Source organism: Ictalurus punctatus, chromosome 27 (assembly GCF_001660625.3).
Source record: "Ictalurus punctatus breed USDA103 chromosome 27, Coco_2.0, whole genome shotgun sequence".
NCBI lineage: Eukaryota > Metazoa > Chordata > Actinopteri > Siluriformes > Ictaluridae > Ictalurus > Ictalurus punctatus.
Genome location: NC_030442.2, coordinates 11,882,916 through 11,893,725, shown reverse-complemented (window position 1 = coordinate 11,893,725; position 10,810 = coordinate 11,882,916).

The window sequence follows — 10,810 nt, the reverse complement described above, 5'->3', positions numbered from 1 at the left end:
AACATACAACAAAATATGTGCAAGGTACAAATGGACTCTCATCTCCTCTAGTAAATCTGTCCTAATATACGCCACAGTAATTCGATCCTGCTCTTCTGCAACTTCTTACCTCTATTCCACCTTTTAATCCTGGCAATGATCTGAAACATTTCCCAGTTACTCCCAAAATTTCCTTAATAAGAACCAGATTATGAAAAAAACTGACCAATGTAAAAAGGCAGAAAGTTGCTACTTTGAAATGTAGGCCAACTCAAATATTAAAAAGTAACTGTTTTTAACTGATAAAATTAAGTTATCGTCTGTTTTTTTTATGTGAAAAGTAACTTTTAATTCTTAGAAATTTTAGCTAGTGTAATCAATGCCAGTCTAAGCTGACATACACACACACACACACACACACACACACACACACACACACACACACACACACACACACACACACACACACACAAAACAGGTTAACTTAGTTAAATATAGTCAACATTAACAAATTTACCAAATTTACTTCAAGACGCTTTTCAACAAAAAATTGGATAGAGTTCATCAGGGAGGAAAAGGAGGCACCTCATTATACATGAGTCTCTGCTTACTTCAACATTGTGAAACATTTTACTGAGGTAGGGCTGGGGGTGCTCATCCTCAAGTTCCATACAGCAGTCTTGTGGCTTATATATCTTCAAATGCACATGGATAACTTTAACTACATACTGTAGCATGAGAAGGTCACAGAAGATTGGTACGATTCACCATATTTTTTTCTACATTGATGAACCTGACTGAAGGTGACTGAGCAAAACTAAAGTGATTGGATGTTAAGCTGAGGCTATTCTATTGATGTATACAGTACAGTCATTGGCTGAATGAGAGAAGCCACCTTCAAGATTTATAATGAGTATTTTTGAAGGTCTAAATAAAGCTGTAAGGAGTAAAAAGAAAGTTGTTCTTAGAAATGTAATTCAGAGTATTCAATAATGCTGAAATAAACTTTCAAGATGTAGAGTAACAAAGCATAATTACGCAAAAATTGTCCGCCCCTACATATTAATTACTGTTTAATAACTTAAAGCAGAATGACTGAATTTCTCCTTTTTTGGAGAAAAAGACCCCATTTGGTATACTTTTTGGAGGCGTTTTTATACTCAGAGTCATTTCATATGGCTATTGATATAACTACATAAATAAACCGCTTAAAATATCACAGCTGTCAGGGGTTCAGACTTCCACAAACATTCCCCATTCTCATAACTACATACCTTTCCTATTCCCTGTAGGAACTGAATAATTAATATAGATTACAGAATAATATGCTCCAAGATGCATACCTGAATAAAGAGATGACAGGTTAGGGTGTTAATAAATAATAATTAATTGCTATATTTGAAATATTAGTATGGCAAGCTGTATTTGGGGTTAAGATCTGTGCTTTCTTGAATAATACGACAACATGTTTATGCTGTTTTATGAACAAAACAGCAGCAATGGACTAGCTGAACTCAACTGTTTCTTCCTCAAACCGGCAAGGCACACAAGGTGCTACCACAAGGAAACAAGGCCTCAAGCAAGCGATGTTTTGAGTCTCGGTCCCGCCAGGGGTCAGAGGAACTTTTCCTTAAAGATAAGAGAGAGAGTAGGCGGAAAGGAGACATAAAGGAAAACACTGCGTCTCTTGGGAAGAGTGTTTTGCTTTGAAAATGTTGTAATTGTGATGTGAAATTGTTTAAAAGGAATAGATGTTTTTAAGTGTGTGTGTGTGTGTGTGTGTGTGTGTGTGTGTGTGTGTGTGTGTGCGTGCAGCCTGTGATACAATTGGCACTGTTGTGGGAAAACACAGCATGCATAATATTGCCAGTGTAGGATAATTACACCTACTCTCCTCCTACTCAACCCCCGGTCCCTTGTTCACTGTCCCGCTCTATTATACATTATCTTTCACGTACACACAAAAAATCCAAGTGTTTAGTTCCATCACTTCCTTCCTCTCTTGCTTGAATGATCAGAAAACAATCACTAAGCTGTTTTTGTGACACCATACAATAAGTCATACTTTGTTATTGACTATATTACTGATTTATTGAAATTGAATACTTGTACTTTTACTTAATTTCAAGCAAACTTACATTTCACTCCCAACATTTAAATTTTGATCTTCTGTTTTTGTGTATATCTGATACTAAAGTGTGTCAGAAATTAAAACTGTATAGTGTGTTTACTCAGGTTGCCTTTGTTTTATGTTGTATTTCATTTGAAGATCTAAAACTATTTACTCATTCCAGTTGCTAACATAAATTGGCTGGATATTAGTTAAATATGGTCAAATAACTAAATAAATAAATAATTTTACCATTTTATGTATTTACTTGCTTTAGAATTTTTTTACTACTTTCAAATGATGTAGCGTTAGCCATGCATAGGACCAGCATACAGAGATTGAATGATGTTTTCAGGCAAAGCAGCATGGTTAGTTTAAAAGGAAAATCATTTTAGATCGTAATTAACTAATTAACATTAACTTAATTTCATCCATTAAAACCATTTAATTTAATTTAACCCTTAAGTACATTTAAAAGTAGCATGTTCTTTTTTTTACTTTCTTTTCAGTATATTATTTGCTGGAGACATCCCCTTTTAATTAAATACTTTTCCACCAGTAATGATAGCTTATATTAATTAGAGATTAGACTTATCAGAAACAGGAAACTATATGGTAATTATAAGTAATTTCTGGTACTTTGCATATAACTTCATCCTGATCTCGTTAGGATTGAGCAAGGTCATTGTGGTATGAACACTAACCCCAGCCCAATCCTAGTCTTTTTATGCAGATTATTCAAGTTTACAAACTACAAGATTTGTTCAGCAATACTTGGTGCCAAAATACAATCAGTTATGTTTTAAGTTATTTATGTACAGGTAGTAATGTTCTGCAAGTAAGACCAGATTGCAGTAATCTGAAAACTACCACACTTATTAATGCTAAGAAACGACATAGTAGTGGTAAAGTCTACCATCTAAAACGATTCCATCTCCATATGCTCAAAATATCACTCATTATATTCATTTTGGCTCATTTGGTGCCAGTACCTTAACTGTATTTACCCTGTTAGATCTGAAATATCTGTAATGTAACTCAAAGTACAGACATACACACCTGTTAGTTTTTACACTAATTACTATGTAGCCAACTTGAATATTGAAGCAGACATTATTTTTAATGACTGTAAATTTGCCTATTAAACAGTAGGTAGTTACTGTAAAATAAAGTGCTACCGGATTATGAGAGTGCAAATGCCTTACAGGAAAAACTCTTTCATATGGAGAAAACAGTGATTCAATAAGGATAACTCTACAATGTGCAGTATAAGGCATTTAACACACCAAAGAAAGTTGAACCTCTACATAAACCAGAGATAAAATGGAGGCTCGGGATTACATAGACTACATATAACTACTACAAGAAGTCATTGTGAGTGAAAAAGGATGGAGAGGGAAGAGTGGAGTGCTCATAGGATTGGGGGAAGTGGAGAATGAGAAGGAGAACTGAGTGACCTCTCTCTTTCTTGTCGCCACATACCGTGCTCTGTGTGTATATGTATGTGCATGTGTGTGTATGTATGCATGCATGCACTCTGGCCAGGCCCCTGTTTTCGTCTCTCCTCTGATTGTTGCTCTGCGGTAGTGTGAGGAATGCTTTGCATTCTGTATCTCCAGGGGGAAGCGAGAGATTTTCCCCTCCTTTACCACACCATATACACAGCAGACCCACCCCCCCCCCCCCCCACCCCCCCACCACAACCCCCCCACACACAAAGACTGAGGAACAAGAAGATATTTCACTAGGTTAAAGCCAGGTAATGGTGCTAGCTGTGCAAAAGTTATGTTTAGTTTTCTCTCCGTGCCTTTATCAGTCATCAATCATTGAAAAAATGTCTTCAAACACATGAAGATCAATCTAACCAACTTAGCAAAAGATCTAGCTGATATGTTTAGCGCTATGCATCTGACATCACAGTTGAGCTAGCTGAATGCTGAAGCTAACTTCATTGACTAATTTAATAAACTTCAATTTAATTGAAAGATCTAGACATATTTTTGGTAAGTAGGTCACAAGGAAATTTACTGTATGAGAATGCTCCTAAGAGAAATCACTCAAACACACCTGACTCCTGTAATCAGCTTATTTGCTCATTTGTGCCATAGGTTCTGGACTCTCCAACTATCGGAAATCGACTGGTTTAAAAAGAAATATGATTATAGAATGTACACGTGGATGAGTTACAGTCTAATCATTAGCATATTTTCTATGCAGTTATTTTCACAAAGTATAAAGATTCAGGTTGTGGATTCACAGGCGGTTACATGTCACTGCAGCAGTCAGACAAAAGGGCACCTATGCTAACAATAGAGTTTGAAACGGTGTTAATCAGCCCCTGCAGGCATGCAGGAAGAGTCAAAGAACAGGTAGAGTGGGGGAAAAGTCAATCTTTCTATCTTTCCTTTTTCAAATTACAAACTACAGTTGTTTAAAGCCATTAATATGATTTTTGTTGTTTTTGGTCTGGTAAAAAGTAGGTAATTCAGTGAACACACTCAAATCTCTGTACAGGTTCTGCATAGACCCTACAACAGAGGGCTTCCATTTCAAAAACATTAAGAAAGCTATACTGGTAATTAACCAAGCAACCTTTGAAGAACTCTTTTTTTCCTTACAGTGAAAAGAAGATTATCTGACCCTTACATTACTCAGAATATCCTGAAAACTCGACAGATTGAGTGTCCTAGAAACCGAGAGGTTATGTTCTCGAAATGTTCTGCTAACCTAAAATTATTCCGCACAGCACTCCTCCTAAGTGTGTTTATATAAAGGGTAAAAAACTTCTAGGAAGACTTTAACAAGGAGGGCCGAGGTTATTATATGGTGTATAGAGTTTACAGAGTTTGTGTGTGTGTGTGTGTTTGTGTGTGAGGGACAGAGAAAGAGAGAGAGAGTGGGAGGATGTGCTCAGCATGGGTTGAGCACTCTTGGAGAACGTGCTTTATATCACAAGTAATTGCATGTGATTCTCCTTCTGACTTCAAAGCGTGCAGCATTACAGTTCAGGGGTCGGAGGCCAGACCACTACCAAAGCGTCCCCCAATTTCCTGTCCCTCTCTGGCTTCAAGCAAGACAAGAGGCCCAACGGTCTAGGAGCAGAGATGAGACATATCTGCACCTTGACCCTATTGAAGGACAAATGCAACAATAAATAAGAGCTAAAAGTTAGGTTCCTCATCTATTGCCTCAGCATCCCAAAACAAACCTTTAGCTTTTTGTTTAGTTACTTTTAGTGACCTTTTATAATTGTTTAAGATTCCAGGATGCAAGACCTACTGATAATAAAAGTTAAAATAAATAAATAAATAAATAAATCCTACAGAAGGAGAAAATGCATTTGCTATCAGAGCCTAAACAGTGGGGCACAATCAACCAATATTTTTAACAAAAACTTATTTTTAGATCATTTTTAAATCCAGGCTAAAACATACAGCTCTTACAGCAATTCATTATGATACAGCTAATAAGCTAATTCATTAAGATTCAGCTTATTGACCCCTTAAACCTCTTAAACCTCCAGGACATATCAAGTCCATTTCCTATATTTTCACTTAATAGTTGTTAAATAATATACTTTAAAATGAATAACTGAATAAAAAGATTTATCAAGGAAATAACATTTTAATTTTAACATTTAAAACTTTTGCAGAATGTTCACAGAGAGACACTAAGTTTCAGTTGTTGTTTGAACATCTAGGTTTATTTGCTGTCAGATTTATTTATTTATTTATTTTCCATTTGCTGTCAAGATTTCTTTAGTGAAAGAAAACAGACATTGGGTGAAAGATGAATACTGCTTTTTGGTTATTTGGCTAATATTTCCCAGAAGTGGTTTATCAATATGTTCTAGTTATGTCAAGGAATGATAAGGGAAATCTTTGAGTATGGGTTCTGTCCCTTGTCATGTCACGATACACAACATTATATATGATATCTCAGAGCGTCAGTTTCCCTTCATATCAGACAGAGCCAACTAAATCTCCCCATCTCTTACCGCCCTCCCCTTCTCTTCCCGACATCTCTCCCTGACATTTCCTTTTTAATCATTTCCCGTTTTCCCGGACCTCTGTCAGTGACACAAGTGTTAATTGTCAGTAAAATAAGAGCATACACAGACATCAGTTTACCAAGAGTGGAGACCAATAGAAAAAGAAGGGCCTCAACGGACCAATCAAGGATCAGCTTCTCTCATCTTTATCTATACATATGATAATGTCCAAAAGTTTGCATGCATTACCAAGGAATAGTTTTTATTCCATTAACTGTACTACTCTAAAAAGTTAGAACAACAACCCCTTCTAAAAAGATGTATCTTATAATTTCTTGGCCGATACAGAACATATTGAAACACCACTTCTCCAACATATTAGCTAATTAATCAGAAAATAGTATTTCAGCTTTCACTTGATGTCTGTTTTCTTATCTGACAGCAAATAAATAGAGATGTTTGTTCATACAACAATTGAATATTGAAAAGTTTCCTTTTTTATCCTAATATAAGCAAGTTCAATACAGTATGTCCAAATGTAATGCATTAAATAATGTATTAGCTGATATACTAAATAAATAGGAATGTATACTAACCTATTTACATCCAGTTTAGTTTTGTTGGTTCCCATCTGTTCCTGACTCTCCCTGTCATACAATAGCAACCAGCATGAAAGTTACCTTAATGTTAGCTAACTTGAACTAGCTAAAACACTTGGCTAATACTGAAATTTTTAACCAAACAATACAATAGTTAATTTAATGTTGTATAGTTTGCTAGACGACTCAGCTACTGTTTTAATCTGGCATTAGAAATATTACAGGGAGCAAAAACACAAACCGAAAATGAAGCAAAATTTTCACTGAATGTGAAAAAAAAATGCAAACAAAATCATTTAAAATGGTTCCAGAGTGAATATATTCTTTTAAAACCTCAACTAAGTGTTGTAGTTATTTCTTCATTATGGTCTCAGACTTGTAGCAATATGATACAGAGCTGCAAAAATTACTGGTTAAAGGGATAAAACATCTTTTTTTGCTATCTTAGGTGGACTGTACTCCAGACAGGAAGAGGTTTGTTCACTGGGAAGGGGTTGTTCACACGGCTTAAGACATAATCACACGTACATGAGAGCAAAGATACAATGTGCGAGTGCCTGCAGTCACGTCTCTCTTAAGTGTGCATTATTTTTATCTGTCTGGCATGTGCACGTGCACACACACACACACACACAAATAGGTTACAAATGCTGTAAAGCCAAGCCATATTCATATTCATCACTTTTACTACAACCATGTTCAGTTTCTGAGAGCATTCATGCGATTATCCTCAATTACTGAAATAACATAAAACAAAAAAAACAACAACATAATTTTGCTTCCTAAAAATGGTAGCACTGGCAAAGCTCAAATTTACTTTGCCTTAAGGTGGGGTAGACCCTGATACATGACTCGGATTAATATATACACCCATGAACACCCCTTCACTCCCACACACACATACATACACGCAGTGCTGGTGCTCCAGATCATGGCTCCATGGTCCATATCATGGCTCGTAGCATGGATTGACTATGACATGTGAATGTGGAGCAGCCCTGATTTAGGTGGCCATGTTTTTAAGCCCATAATGGCTGCACTATAAGAGCTAAAGGAGCCAGGCAGAAACACTGCAGAGCACTAGACAATATTTCCTAACCTTTGTGTAGCATGAAATAGGAAAAGCCATTCTGTTCTTGGTGCATAACTGTGTAAACTGTAGTCATAACTTTATTCTTACAGTAATATGTGTCTCAGTGAGGACAGAAAGACTATAGATGCTTCTAAGTATGATTCAATTAAGTTTGAATTTAAAACGTGAAAGAGCCAGTGAGTAACCACATTAACCGTCTTAGAGTAACTGTCTCAAATTTTGTAGTAGGTTTCTAGAGAAACAGGATGTTTTGGCCAAATGTCCTTCATCACCCTTGCACGTTTTGTTAATGAATGTGACTGGTTAAAGTGTAATTCTACTCAGCCATTAGATCTAGAGGCAGATACAAATTAAATGAAAAAAAAAACAAAAACTAAAAGTGTCTCAGTAAGGTGTTGGGCCACAACAATCAATGCACAGATTCAACAAGTCTCAGGAACCATACTGGAAGGATAAATACCATTCTTCTGCAAAGATAATCATTCAATTAGTGTTTTGATGATAGTGGTGGAGAGCACTGTCTAATATGCCAGGTCAATATCTCCCATAGGTGTCCAATTGGGCTGAGATCTGATGACTCTGAAGGCCATAGCATATGATTTACACCATTTTCATCCTCATTAAACGATTCAGAGAACCCTCATGGCCTGTGGATGGAGGCAGGGTCATCCTGGAAAAGATCCACTCCTATCAGGATAGAAATCTGACATCATAAAATAAAGGTGATCAGTAAGTACAACTTTGTTTTGATTTACAGTGACCCCTCTCTCTAAGAGGATAAGTAGACCCAAACCAAAGATTGTATCCAAAGTGACCTAAAAGCGAGGCAGACTCATTAAAGGAATTGAGGGTGATATTTGCACCAAATGTCCACCAAAAAGTAAGACAGTTTGTAGGCCACACTGAAAACTAAACACACGGGTTAGAGGAAGTGGTAGTAATCAGGAGTGATACACAGTGGTCACAGAGCAGCTGTTCAAACTACAAATGATACAGTCTACAGCATGAAGTCAAGAAGGCTAACGTGCAATAGAGTTAATAATAAACGGAACCATGCACAACAAACGAATTAAAACAGGTGGTGTAGAAATTTCCCCAGTCATTTTGTCATTAAGTAAATCATCAGTCTTGGTGTTGAAAGGGTAGCAAAGGGAAGGGTAGCAAATGTAATAGTCACCTACAAAGCCTTCCCCAACTAGAAATAATATAAGATCACAAAAAGTCATCTACTTCTGTGGTTCTTGATATTTCCCAATTACTGATTATTACCTGAACTTACCATTTTTATACAACTGTACACACTAAACGTCAAGGAAGTTTGCATAGACAGGGGCGTCAAAGCTTTCGGAAATCCAAGGCTGAACAGTGGCTGAGAGTAGGGCTGTGGCACGCCTGTGTGTCAATCAGTAAAGTGCTTTGGCCTGTGTTTGTGTTTGATAGGATCAGTAGCACAGTGGGTGGCAGAGAGTCTGATGACTTCAGGGCTGAGCCTTTTAAAACTGCTCTCTGGTTCACAGGCTGATCCTCACTTCCATCTCCACATGACTGCCTGGGCCTGAATGTAAACAACCAAACAAGCTTGTGCTCTTTTGCTTGAAGCTTCCAGGATTAATTAGAAACAGACTGCAACACACACACTCAAAAAAAAAACCCTTCACTCTGAGATTTCTATGATACTGTTGTTCAGGAGTGGGTGTATTACTAAAAGTGTTAGTCATTTTGTTATACAGTTGTTAAAGATCAATCTCTACTATGAATTTATGATTTTAGTTTTTGTTTGAAAAAGCATCAAGTCACATAATCATGTTCTGAAATGTTTTGCACTTTGACTTGACACACCATTGAAATTCTTGATTTCTGTGAGGCTTGGCTGGAGGAGTAGGGAAATAAATGTGTGGTATAGCTGATTATACTTGGCAACTAAGTCAGTGCACACTATGCACGCACACACACACACACACACACACACACACACACACACACACACACACACATCTTACTATCCTTTGTGAAGAAGACCTTCCATTGACAATTATTAATTCAGCTAATTATTGCTATCATACACCTAAATGTAACTCTAACCTTAAACTCACAGGTGGCTCTTTTTTCTTTTCTTTAAAAAGAAAAAAATTATAGCCACAGTTTTGGGGGAAAAGTAGTTTAACTTGTGTGGACGAGCCAAATGTCCCCAGAAGGTCAAAACTGTCAGATATTCCTATCCCTGTGGAACATTCGGTCCCCATCAACACAGAAAAACATGCCCGTCCACACACACACACACACACACACACACACACACACACACACACACACACACAGAATGCTGAAGGTCATTATAAAAAAGTGAGAGGGATGAGAGTGAGTCAGATCTGGCAGTAGCACTAGGTCTGTTAGTTATGGCTGAATGGAAGAGAGCGTACATGAGGCTTAATTGGTCTAGTGTGTGTGTATGTGTGTGTGTGTGTGTGTGAGCGTTGGTGATAATTGTGGTTCACAGGTGGCCACAGTGGTCGCCTCACACAGTCCAGACTGAGAGTTCACATCAGGGCCTGGGACAAAACACACACACATTCCAAAGCGCAAATCTTCAGCCATGTTGCTCAGTTGCTCATTCACTTTGACTCATTATTACCGTCATTTAGGCTTAAGTTATTTTCATAATTGCTACAAAGAAGCTTAATGACTAAACTCATTCCATCATCTTATCAGACAGGGTGTATAGTCAGTGATATGTATATTTTATTCTATTCCTCTATGTATTTCCCCACTGTGCCGAAATACGTACAATCTATTTCCTGTTAAGGTTTCTGAAAATGTACGTTTGGCCTCATCATGGAGCCTGCAGCCTCCCCGAGGCATTTCCTTTCTCTGTTGGCTACAGAGCCGAAAGCGTGTCGTAACAAGACGCCACGCCGCATACTGGCTTGTAGCATCAAGATTTTCCTGATAATCATCCTGAAATAGCTTGTCAGACATGCAGGCATGTGCATTTAAGCCCTGCAAGGTATTTTCTCGTGAGATCATCTGTAATTAAATCT